This window comes from Macaca nemestrina, chromosome 4, assembly GCF_043159975.1.
Source record: "Macaca nemestrina isolate mMacNem1 chromosome 4, mMacNem.hap1, whole genome shotgun sequence".
Lineage (NCBI taxonomy): Eukaryota > Metazoa > Chordata > Mammalia > Primates > Cercopithecidae > Macaca > Macaca nemestrina.
In genome coordinates, this window is record NC_092128.1 from 173,736,305 (window position 1) to 173,748,544 (window position 12,240).

Consider the following 12,240-nt stretch of genomic DNA (forward strand, 5'->3'; position numbering starts at 1 on the left):
AGAAGTAGGAGTCTACAAGAGGAAATAGAGGCATAAGCAGAAAACTTGAAAGGGCAAATGGAAATTTCCCTTTGTAGTAAGGAGACAGTCATTTCTTACTAAAGAAAAGATAAAAGGCTGCTTTGAAGCATCCTGAGAAGACTTTATGCATAAAGCTCAGAGAGGTCGCCAAGCTACAGACAAATGCTGGCTCTAATACTAAGAGAGGTATGTTCAATGCTAGACAAAAGTATTGGAGGACTATTCAAAGCAATGATTAGTAATCGTTGAAAATTAGTAGAAAAAGTTTGGATTGTGTATAGTACTTTTTTTATTTTTCATTCTTCCTCCAAATGGGATGGCATCTTCTTAAAATATAGCTACTACCTATTTTTGTGATTATCATTAGATAACACAGATAAAATTAATACATAACTTTTAAATTTTTCAACTTTTATTTTAGATATGGGGATACATGTGCAGGCTTATTACGTGGGAATATTGCATGATGCTGAGGTTTGAGGTACAGATCCCCTCACACAGGTAGTAAGCATAGTACCTGATAGATACTCATATTTCAATCCATACTCCCCTTCTCCCTACCCCCTTCCCCACTCTAGTAATCCTCAGTGTGTATTGTCCCCACATTTATGTCCATTTGTGCTCAATGATTAGTTCTTATGGATATGATTTCATTCTTTTTTATGGCTGCATAATATTCTGTGGGGTGTGTGTGTGTGTGTGTGTGTGTGTGTGTGTGTGTGTGTGATCACATTTTCTTTACCCAGTCTACCATTGATGGGCACGTGAAAATGATCAAGGATATCATTTGAGCATAAGTAGAAACATTTTTGCTAAAGTCTACTGGTAACTAGAAAGTCTCAAAAAACACTTCATGGATAATAAGCACACAGAAGATTCATCAAGTTTTAAAACATCCCTAAAAAGTAAGCAAGGTAGCTGTTAGTATTAATACATAAAGTGTAAAATAGACACTATTTATTTAATCCACAAATATTTGCTAGACAGCCAGTATGCTCCAGGCATTTGAGAAATGTCAGTGAATCAAACTTACAAAAACCCATGGCCTCATGGAGTTTATACTGTAGCAATTGCATTCATTTTCTATAGCTGCTAAAACAAATTACTACTACCTTGATATCTTAAAAAACACAAGTGTGTTTTCTCACAGTTCTGGAAGCAAGAAGTCTGAAATCAGTATCATTGGTCCCAAATCAAGGAGTCTGCAACACCTCACTCCCTCCAGAGGATCCAGGGGAGAATCTTTTCCTTGTCTCTTCCAGCTTCTGGTGTCTACGATTATTCCCGGGCTTGTGCCCGCATCACTCTAATCTCTGCTTCTGTGGTCACATTGCCCCCCGCTTCTGTCTGTCCACTTTCCATCTGCTTCTCTCTTACAGAGACACTTGTAAGATGCATTTAGAGTCCATGTAGATAATGTAAGATAATCTCTGCTTCTTAAGATCCTTAATTTAATCACATCTACAGAGAACATTTTTCCAAATAAGGTAATGTTTCTTAGGTTCTGGGCATTAGGACCTGGTGTCTTCAGGGGGCATTATTCAGCCTGCCACAGCGATGCAGACACGCAATTCACCAAGTGATGAATAAATGATATAGTGATCAGGCCAAGCACGGTGGCTCACGCCTGTAATCCAACACTTTGGGAGGCCAAGGCAGGCAGATCACTTGATGTCAGGAGTTCGAGACCAGCCTGGCCAACATGGTGAAACCCCGTCTCTACTAAAAAATACAAAAATTAGCTGGGATTGGTGGCACACGCCTGTAGCCCCAGCTACTCTAGAGGCTGAAGCAGGAGAATCGCTTGAGCCTGGGCGGCGGAGGTTGCAGTGAGCCGAGATGGCGCCACTGCACACCAGGCTGGGAGACAGAGCGAGACTCCGCCTCAAAAAAAAAAAAAAAAGAAAAGAAAAGAAAAGAAAAAGAAAAAAGAAAATGTATATACTTGATATACGCTCGAGCCCGGGAGGCGGAGCTTGCAGTGAGCCGAGATCGCACGATTGCACTCCAGCCTGGGCAACAGAGCAAGACTCTGTCTCAAAAGAAAAAAAAAGAAAAGAAAAAAAAGATACTGTAATTAGATGGTGATAAGGGACGTGGGGAATAATGTAGAAGATGGTAAAGGAACCAGTGGTTCCAAGAGTTGGAAGATGGAGAAAGATACTGGTTTTTGAAGTACTTTCTTTGGGCAAGCTTCATTGAGCAAAAGGAAGGAGAAAAAGGAGTAGACCTCACTGATATCTGCAGGAAGAGCTTCCAAGCGGCAGGCGGGAGCAGCTGGAATCCAGCCTTGAAGAGGCAGCCAAATTGCAGCACTCTCACTACTAAAGGTTGTGAGACCAAATGAGCTTTTAGGACGACAGTAAAGCAGATAGAAATGGAGAAATCAAGAGGTCTAAGACTGGGACAGAGGCATCTTAACATTCAAATGTCAGAGAAAATAGAGATATGAGAAAGGAGACCAAGAAAGCTTGGCCAAGGAAACAGGAAAAGGCACGAAAGGATGGAGACTTGTAGGTCAAAGGAAGAAAGATGTTCAAAGAGAAGTGAAAAATGAACTAGCAAAGGCTCATGATAGGTCAAGTAAGTTGAGAACAGAGAACTGATCTTCATATTTAGCAGAAGGCATTATAGATAAAGTGTGCAGGATCGGTTTTGGCAGGCAACTGGGGGCAAAAAGCTGACTGCAATGAGTTTGAGACTCTTCTGAGTCATGGATCAGCAATCATTCCACTAAACCGTTCTGCCTAAGCGTAAGATAATATCTCATTTGCTGTAGAGTTCATAATTTGCCTCTTTAGGTAGTTCTAAAGAAAAAAAGAGCTAAGTGGCTCTTTTCTACTTAAAGTGCATGTGTTTCTCTCATGATTTTCCAGATGTTTGATTTATTTTCTGCAAGCTCGAGTATCATCAGACTAGATGCTTTGCTCTACAAATACAGCTGTGTGAATCTGAACACTGATGAGAGATTCACCCTTATGACAATGCCTTATGGAGGCATTGTCAAGGGTCACCTCCATATCCTGGCCTAGATGGCCAGTCCATAGTGAATAGAACGATGGAAGCCAAATTATGTTGCTCTCTGGTGGGGCAAAGTGTGATGAGGATAATTTGGAATAACTTCAAAGAATTTTCAAAAGTACTCCAATTTCTTTCCTTCCTTCCTTCCTCCCTCTTTCTTTCTTTCTTTCTTTCTTTCTTTCCTTTCTTTCTTTGTCTCTCTCTCTCTTTCTTTCTTTTCTTCTTTCTTTCACAGAATCTCACTGTGTCACCCAGGCTGGAATGCAATGGCACGATCTCTGCTCACTGCAACCTCTGCCTCCTAGGTTCAAGCAATTCTCCTGCCTCAGCCTCCAGAGTAGCAGGGACTACAAGCGGGCACCACCATCCCTGGCTAATTTTTGTATTTTTAGTAGAGACAGGGTTTCACCATGTTGGCCAGGCTCGTCTCGAACTCCTGATCCATCTGCTTCAGCCTCCCATAGTGCTGGGATTACAGGTGTGAGCCGCCGCGCCTGGCCATACTTTCTGACATAGACAAAAATGCACAGAGACAGGAAAAGAGGCAGAATGGGTAGCCCTGTACAGGCTTTTTATCATTCTCCCTCTGGCACAGCAATGGCTATTTTCCACTGTAGTAACTTCCTGGCTTAACACATAAGATGATAAACTTTATGGACTGTTTAATCCCGCTTTTTCCATAAAAGCTTTCAAGCAGCTTTAAAAATATGATTAAACTGGAGGAAAATGTGTAAAATAATCTGGACTCGGTAAGATGTCAAATGCAAAGACAGTACTAGCAGTAATATTTCACCAAGAAACCAGATAACCATTACAGGCACCTCTGAATTTTTCTTCAAATTTCCTGATGTCTAGCATAGAGGAGTTGTATTAGCAAGCTCAAGTTCCCGTAACAGAATACCACAGACTAGGTGGCTTAAACAACAGAAATTTATCTTCTTACATTTCCGGAGGCTGGAAGACCAAGATCAAGGTACCAGCAAGCTAAGTTTTCGGTGAGGCCTCTCTCTCTGGCTTAGAGATGACCACTTTCTTGTTGTGTCTTCACACGGCCTTTTCACTCTTAGTGTCTCGTCCTCTTCTTATAAGGCCACCAATACTTTTGCATTACGGCCCCACTTTTGGATTATGACCGAATTTAACATTACTTACCTCCTTAAAGGCCCTTCCTCCAAATACAGTCATATTAGGGACGAGGGTTTCAACATCTGAATTGGAGGTTTAGGGGAGGAAGATACAATTCACTTATAACAGAAGGTATGAATTTCTGGGGTCTGCCTGTTGCTAAGTTACATAAACCCGGTGAGGGGATAGTAGGACTGCCATCTTCTTGTAAACGTTTAGGAGGCTAATCAAGGTTCTAACCTGAATGAATATTGACTGCACCTTTAAGTAGAACTAGGTTTTCATTAAAAGAAAATTCTGGAACATCAAACAAATATTCACGGTCTCCAAATTCTTTTCTATTGATCCATCTTCAAAGACAAATAAAGTTTTGTTGTTATTTTTAAATAAGTAGTATGCATGCTATAAAGGAATATATGTACTTTATACATGAGTTCTGAAGCATAATAATGAACATACCACTCACTCTATGAGCTAGAATTTTAACCATACCATTGAATTAGCCTGTGTGATCTGACCTCATCCAAATACCTCTATATATGCCCACAAGAGATGTGTTATTTTGCAGTTTCAAGTAATACTGCTCTAAAAGGTCTTCCACATGTCTCTAAGCACCTGGGTGTTTACCCAGGGGGAGAATTGAAGGTTTTCCTAAAGTATGTTCAGATTTAGTTTCAGGAAACAATGCCAAATTGTGATCCGAAGCAGTAGTATCAATTTATACTCCCACCTACATGACATAGAAGTTTTCATTGCTTTACCTTCTCAACAACTCTTAGAATTACCTTGTTAGTTTTAAATATATATCATTGTGCTCTTGATGTTTCTGTTATTCATAAGTTTGAGCATCTTTTAAGATGTTTACTTGTCTTGCATGTTTTCACCTGTGTAAAGTATCTGTGCCTATCTTTTGCTCATTCTTTCATGTTTTTGTGTGTCATCTATACACATACATATATTAATACATATATAGTTATATACACATGTGTTTATGTGTCACGTTAGTATATTTTTCCTAGATATTTGGTCTAAGTCACTTCTATATGATACCAGTAATTTCTCCCAATTTATAGGTATGTGTTTTTACTTTTTTTCACTTTCTTCCAGCATAATTGGTGGGAAAAAAATTCAATTTTAGTAAAGTCAAATGTATCGACAATTAATTTTGTGTTCTAGTGCCCTTTGTGATTGAAAAAATTCTTTCAATCTTCAGTTCATGGAGATATCCTCCTGTATTTTCTTCTGACAGCCTTAAGTTTATGACTTTCCCATTAACTCCAATTTGACTTCTATAAATATATTTTTGTATACATAGCATTTAGTCATTGAGAGTTCAAATAACTTGTTGAACGATTCATGTCTAATATATGTATATGTATATGTATATATACATACACATATATATTTTTATATATATATATATATCTATGTGGGGGGAGAGAGAGGTCTGACTCTGTCACCCAAGCTGGAGTGCAGTGGTGTGACACCAGCTGACTGCAGCAATGATGTCCCCAGCTCCAGTGCATCTCTCACTTCAACCCACCAAGTAGCTGGGACTACAGGTACATGCCACCATGTGTGGCTAATTTTTTTTTTTTTTTTTTTTGAGACGGAGTCTCCCTCTGTCACTCAGGCTGGAGTACAGTAGCACGATCTTGGCTTACTGCAAGTTCCACCTCTCAGGTTCAAGCGATTGTCCTCCCTCAGCCTCCCAAATTGCTGGGATTACAGTTGTGCACCACCATGCCCAGCAGCGTTAGATATTGTAAAGTCATTAATGCCATTTAAAAAAATGTCCTGCAAAATGATGTATGCCTCATTTATTACTTTTATTCCAAATTGTCATGTTTTTGCTGTTGTAAATAATATTTTTTAAACTTTTTTATTGTGATTGGCACATAGACATACAGTAACTTATTGTAAATCAAACTTACATCTATCCATCTTAATATGTACTACTTCTTATAACTTGTATGTAGGCTTATTTGTGCTATTTTTATAAATACAATCATCTAAACTGCACTTTATGAATTTCATTTCCCTTGTCTAATCTTTATGCTTCCTATTTCTTTTTTGTTGTTGTTTTGGTATTGTTCTAGTTACAATGTACAAGCCATTACTGAATAGAAGTGATGATGAAGCCCCATATTATAACAAAAGTTTCTAACTTTGCCCTGTGTTTTGATTAATTTTCTCCACTTGGCTAGGTTATAGTAGTTTGTTTCTTGGTCAAACACCATTCTAGATGTTGCTGTGAAGGTGTTATTAGATATAATTAACATTTAAATCAGTAGACTTTAAGTAGAGCAAATTACCCTCTACAGCCTTGGCGGGTCTCACCCAGTCAGTTGAAGGCCTTAAGAGAAAAGACTGAGGTCCCCCGTAGAGGAAGGAATTCTGCTCACGGGCCGCCTTCAGACACAAGACTGCAACATCAACGCCGGCAAGAATTTCTAGCCTACTCTCCAACCTTACACATCTCAGACATGCCAGCCCACAGAACCATGTGAGGCAAAATGAAACTCGCTACATGTATCTCTGGCTCTATATCTATATATCCTGTGAGTCTGTGTGTTCTGTTTCTCTGGAGGAACCTTAACTAATACACCTCATGAAGAATGAAGTTTCATTTGGGTTTTTGGCAGTTATCTCTTGTCAAGTTAAGGCAGCGTCATGGGTTAAATTGTGCCTGCCCACAATATGTTCATTGAAAACCTCAGATGTAATTAAAGTAAGGATCTCATTATGAGATCTTCCTGGATTCACATAGGACCTAAATACAATGATGAGAGAGATGGAAAGGAGACACAGAGACACAAGGAAGAAGACCATGTAAAACCAGATTGAAGTGATGCTGCCACAAGCCAAGAAATACTAGGGGCCATTAGAAGCTGAAAGAGGGAAGAAAAGGTTCTCCCTTAAAGTTTTCAGAGGGAGTGTGGTCTTTCTGACCCCTTGATTTCATTATTCAGAACTGTGAGAGAATAACTTTCTGTTGTTTTAAACCAACAAGTTTGCAGTAATTTGTTCCGGAAGTTCTAGAAAGCTAACACAGTTTCCTTCTCCACCTAAAATTCAGAAAACTGCTGAATTTTATAAAATGTTCCCGCATCTATCAGTATTGATAGGGAAAGGAGGCAGGGACATTCTCAGCAGAAGAGTGCAGGTTCCCAGGGAGTGCCCCACTCTTAAGCCTGGTATTGCAGCCCACAGTGAGAACTTACATACCTGGTTTCCTGCTTGAACATTGCATTTTCCAAAACCAAACCACCCATGGCCTGCTCCACTCCCTATCCTGTACCCTTATATATCCCAGGTTCAACCAGCAGTGAGGAGAAGCAGCTGAATGTTAGAGACTGTGACTGGATATCAGAGAGAAATGGGTTGACTTCAGAGGGATGACTTGATGGCGTAGCTTTGTAGAGGAGTCCAACCAGGGGATGGGCAGACTTCAGGGGAAGATTAACTTCCCTCTCTGTCCCCTTTTCAGCTCCTCTTCCTGCTGAGAGCCACTTTCATCAGCAATAAAATCCCCTGCATTTACTATCTTCAGTTCATTCATGTGACTTCATTCCTCCTGAACACCAGACAAGAACTTGGGTGTGGGTGCAAAAGGCTGTCACACTGACACTCCACTGAGCTGTTAACACTTAAGCTGTCTGTAGACAGCAGAGCTAAAAGGGCATTATAACACTCCTTCTGAGACTTCAGGGATCATGGGCAGTTTTGCTCCCACCAACGTCCAAAAGCGCTCACCTCAAGTCCTGCACCCGCTCACCTGCATTCCCTTTCCCATGAGGTGTGAAGCACAGCGGGTCTGAGTGAATGGAATTCATCCCTGCCAGCACCGAAGGGTCAGGCTATTTCCAGCACCCCTGTACTTCAGTTCCAACATGCAAAGCAGCCAGGGAAATATCCTGCTTCAGTATCATGACAAGCAGAAATTGCAGCAAGTATTGATAGACCACTGGTTAAAAGCACAGAAGTACTTAAAACAAACTGAACTATTTATTCAAAATGCACAAATTTATATGCTAAACTGACTGCCTTAGAAAATTCTAGAAAACACGTTGGCCTTCAGGAAAAGGATGTCATCATATTTCATGTACCTTCTGAAAAACTAAATTACATACTCATGAGAGAATGAGAGTAAATAAAGCAAAAATGTCCTGTTATTATTATAAGACTAATTTTGACCTATAAAACTAGCACCCTAGGAGAAACATGGCGACCCCCAAAGTCTCAGTCCATACTTATGAACACTGCTACATTCTGTTAGAGTGGTATTAGGGACAAAGTTATATGTGGAATTTCTTCCAGGCATGTCATTCAAGAACACCAAAACTATTTATAAAATACTTTTGGAGAAAATTTTTCCATTTAAATTTAGCATATCTGTTTCTCCTGAAAATACCCACAGGGACACAGTCTTTCATTGTGAATCAACTTCCAAAAGTGCATCTCCCTGTCATCCAGTTGTAGTGTCAGCTCTCCACAGGTAATTATATCTGCATCAAAATGCATGGAATAGATATAGGAAGCCAGAACATAACCAAACTTGGCTCATGGCTTGCACTTTAGGGCGAATGATATGAAAAAGAGATCTTTACAGGATAAAGCAAGTTTCTAGTTTATACTATCAAGGGAGCTTGAGAGCAGTTTATTTGAAATTTTAAAAAAATGAAAAGAAAAGAAAAATGGCCAGCGTAATTTTAATAAAATTTTGCTAACTTTTTGGCTAAAAAGAGAGACTTACAGTCTTGAATATGGCAACATATATTTTTTCTGGTCTCAATCAGAAACAGTATAGAAAAAATCATACCAGAAGGTAACATATCATGCCCTAAAGCAGGTAAGTTTTTGTGCATAAAAGAAGCAGATAGTATTTTTAAATTACATATAAAACTAAGTACATTTAATTATGAGAAAATATTTTCCATGATCCAATTTAGAATAAAAACTGAAATGAGGTAAAGGGAAGAGTACTAGAAATGCTGTAGCACGATACAAAAAGCTGAAAAGATTTGGAAATAAGCATTTGCTCTGTTTCTGTTAACTGTGCTAGATTCTTCTTTGTTTCAGCCAGCAGGGAGGTCTTCACATTTTGTGTATTCTTGAAGTATTCAGTAATAATAAGCATACAGTTGTCTTTTAAAAAAGGTCAGCTACAACCACAGCTTTTGTTAGATCCATAGTAGTAACCAGCCATGGTCAGAACTACAGCCATTCTTATGGTTTCCTAAACCTTCACCTCTACAGCTACAGCCAAGGACATAATTCCAGCACTAAAGGTGTTTATGCAATAGGTTCCATGTATGGTAATAGGATTTGGAAGGTTTAGGATGGTCTCCTAAACCTTCACCTCCACAGCTATTGCCAGGAGCATAATTCCAGCATCTAAAAGTGTTTATACAATAGGTGTCATATATAGTAATAGGATTTGGAGAATCACTGATAACTATTCTTAAGTCACATGTCACACCTCTCCAAGAATCCATACCACTAATACTTATGAAAGCATATCTCTTTTATTCGCTCTCCTATCTCCACAATAATTTATACAAAAGCATTTATTATCTTGCTCTCTTACATAACAGGATTCTTTTGTGATTGTAAAAATGTTTCCTTTTAGTTTTCTATGGAGTTAGACATTTCCACAAATCAGTTTTGGGCATTTAATGAGCAGTGAATTCCACGTCCTCAGTGTCCTTGTCTTCACTGAAATGTATTCATGATAGTCACAAGTAACCTGAGTGTGCTCTGGTTCTCTAATTATACACCTGATCTTTCAGTCAATGAAATGATGAGATTGTTCTCATAACTAAAAACCTCATTCACCTTTTTCTCTAGAGCCAACTCATGTCTTGAATTTATTTGGAAACAACTTTGTATTTTTGGTTTCTACTTTGTTTTCTTTTCCTGGAAGACCTGTAATTTATTTTTTTTTATTGCTATAAAAACACTTAACATGAAATTTACTCTCTTAACAAATTTTTAAGTGCACAACACAGCATAGTTAAATATAGGCATTATGTCGTACAGCAGATCTCAGAGCTTATTCTTCTTGCATTACTGATACTTTACATCCATTGAGTAGCAATTTCCCAGTTCTCCCTTTCTTCAGCCCCTGGCAACCACCATTCTACTTTCTGCTTCTATAAGTTGCCATTTTAAATACCTCATGTAAGTAGAATCATACTTATTGGCTTATTTCACTTAGCATAATGTCTTCCAGGTTCATCTATATTGTTGTATATGCCAGGATTTCCTTCTTTTTTAAGGCTGAAAAATATTCCATTGTATGTATATACTACATGTTCTTATTTATTCATCAGCCAATAAACATTTAGGTAGTTTTCATATCTTGGCTATTTTGAATAATGCTGCAACAAAGATAGGAGTGCAAATATCTCCTACGTTCCAATTATTTGAATTAAATGAAACAATTCCATCTATTTCAATTATTTTAAATAGATGCCCAGAAGTGTAATGGCTGAATCATATGGTGGCTTTACATTTTAATATTTTGAGGAATGTTCATACCATTATCCATAGTGGCTGCACCATTTTACATTTCCACCAACAGTGTACAGAGGTTCCAATTTCTCCATGTCCTCATCAGTGGTTGTCTTTTTAATAATAGCCATCATAATAGGTATGAGATAGTGTCTCATTGTGGTTTTGATTTGCATTGCCCTGATAATTAGTGATGTTGAGCGTCTTTTCATGTACCTGTTGGTCATTTATATCTCTTCTCTGGAGAAATGCCTATTACGGTCTCTTGCCCATTTATAATTGAGTTATTTGTTTGGATTTTTAAAATTTAGTTATTAGGTTATATATATTGTGATTATTAATCCCTTAACATACATATGATTTACAAATATTGCCTCTGACTCCGTAAGCTGCCTTTCAATGCTGTTGATTATTTCCCTTGCTGTGAAGAAACTCTTTAGTTTGATGTAGTACCACTTGTCTATTATGCTTTTTTTGCTTGTGCTTTTGGTGTCATATCCAAGGTATCATAGCCAAGACCAATGATGTCATGAAGTTTTTCTCCTATGTTTTCTCCTACATGTTTTAAGTTTCAGGTCTTAGGTTAGTCTTTAATCCATTTTGAGTTGATTTTCATATATAGTATAAATCAAGGGTCTGATATTATTTTTTTTTCATGTGGCTATCCAGTTCTTCCAACATTGTTTGTTGAAGAGACTGCTTTCCCCATTGCGTATTCTTGCCACAATATGACAACTCCCAAAAGACTAGGTATAGAAGGAATTTACCACAATACAATGCTGGCCACATATGAAAATCCCACAGCTAACATACTCAATTGTAAAAAAAAAAAAAAATGGAAAGGTTTTCCTCTAAGATCAAGTCAAGGATGCTCATTCTGGCCATTTATATATAAAATGCTACTTGAAGTTCTAGACAGAATAATTAGACAAGAAAAAGAAATAAAAATCATACAAATCAGAAAGGAAGAAGTAAAATTATCCATACAAATGGCATGATCTTATGCACAGAAAACCCTAAAGGCTTCACAGAAAAGCTGTTGCAAGAAAATCAAAAAATTCAATAAAGGTTCAGGATACAAAATCAACATAGAAAAGTCAGTTGTGTTTATATGCACTGACAACAAACTATCTAAAATGGAAATTAAGAAAATAATTCTATTTGTGATAGTATCAAAAAGAATAAAATAGGGATAAATTTAAGAAGAGGAAAGACTTGTACATTGAAAGCAACAAAGCATTTATGAAAGAAATTAAAGAAAACAAAATAAATGGAAAGATTTCTGATGTTTATGAACTGGGTAACAATATTATTAAAATGTCCATATTACCCAAAGTGGTCTACACATTTAATGCAATACCTATAAAATCCCAGTGACAGTTTTCATAGAAATAAGAAAAATACTTCTGAAATTAATATAAAACCACAAAGGACCCAAAACACCCAAAGCAATCTTGAGAAAAAAAGAACAAAGCTAGAGGCATCACAATTTCTGATTTCAAAATATATTCTAAAAACACAATAATTAAAACAGTATGAGATGGCATAACAAAGATA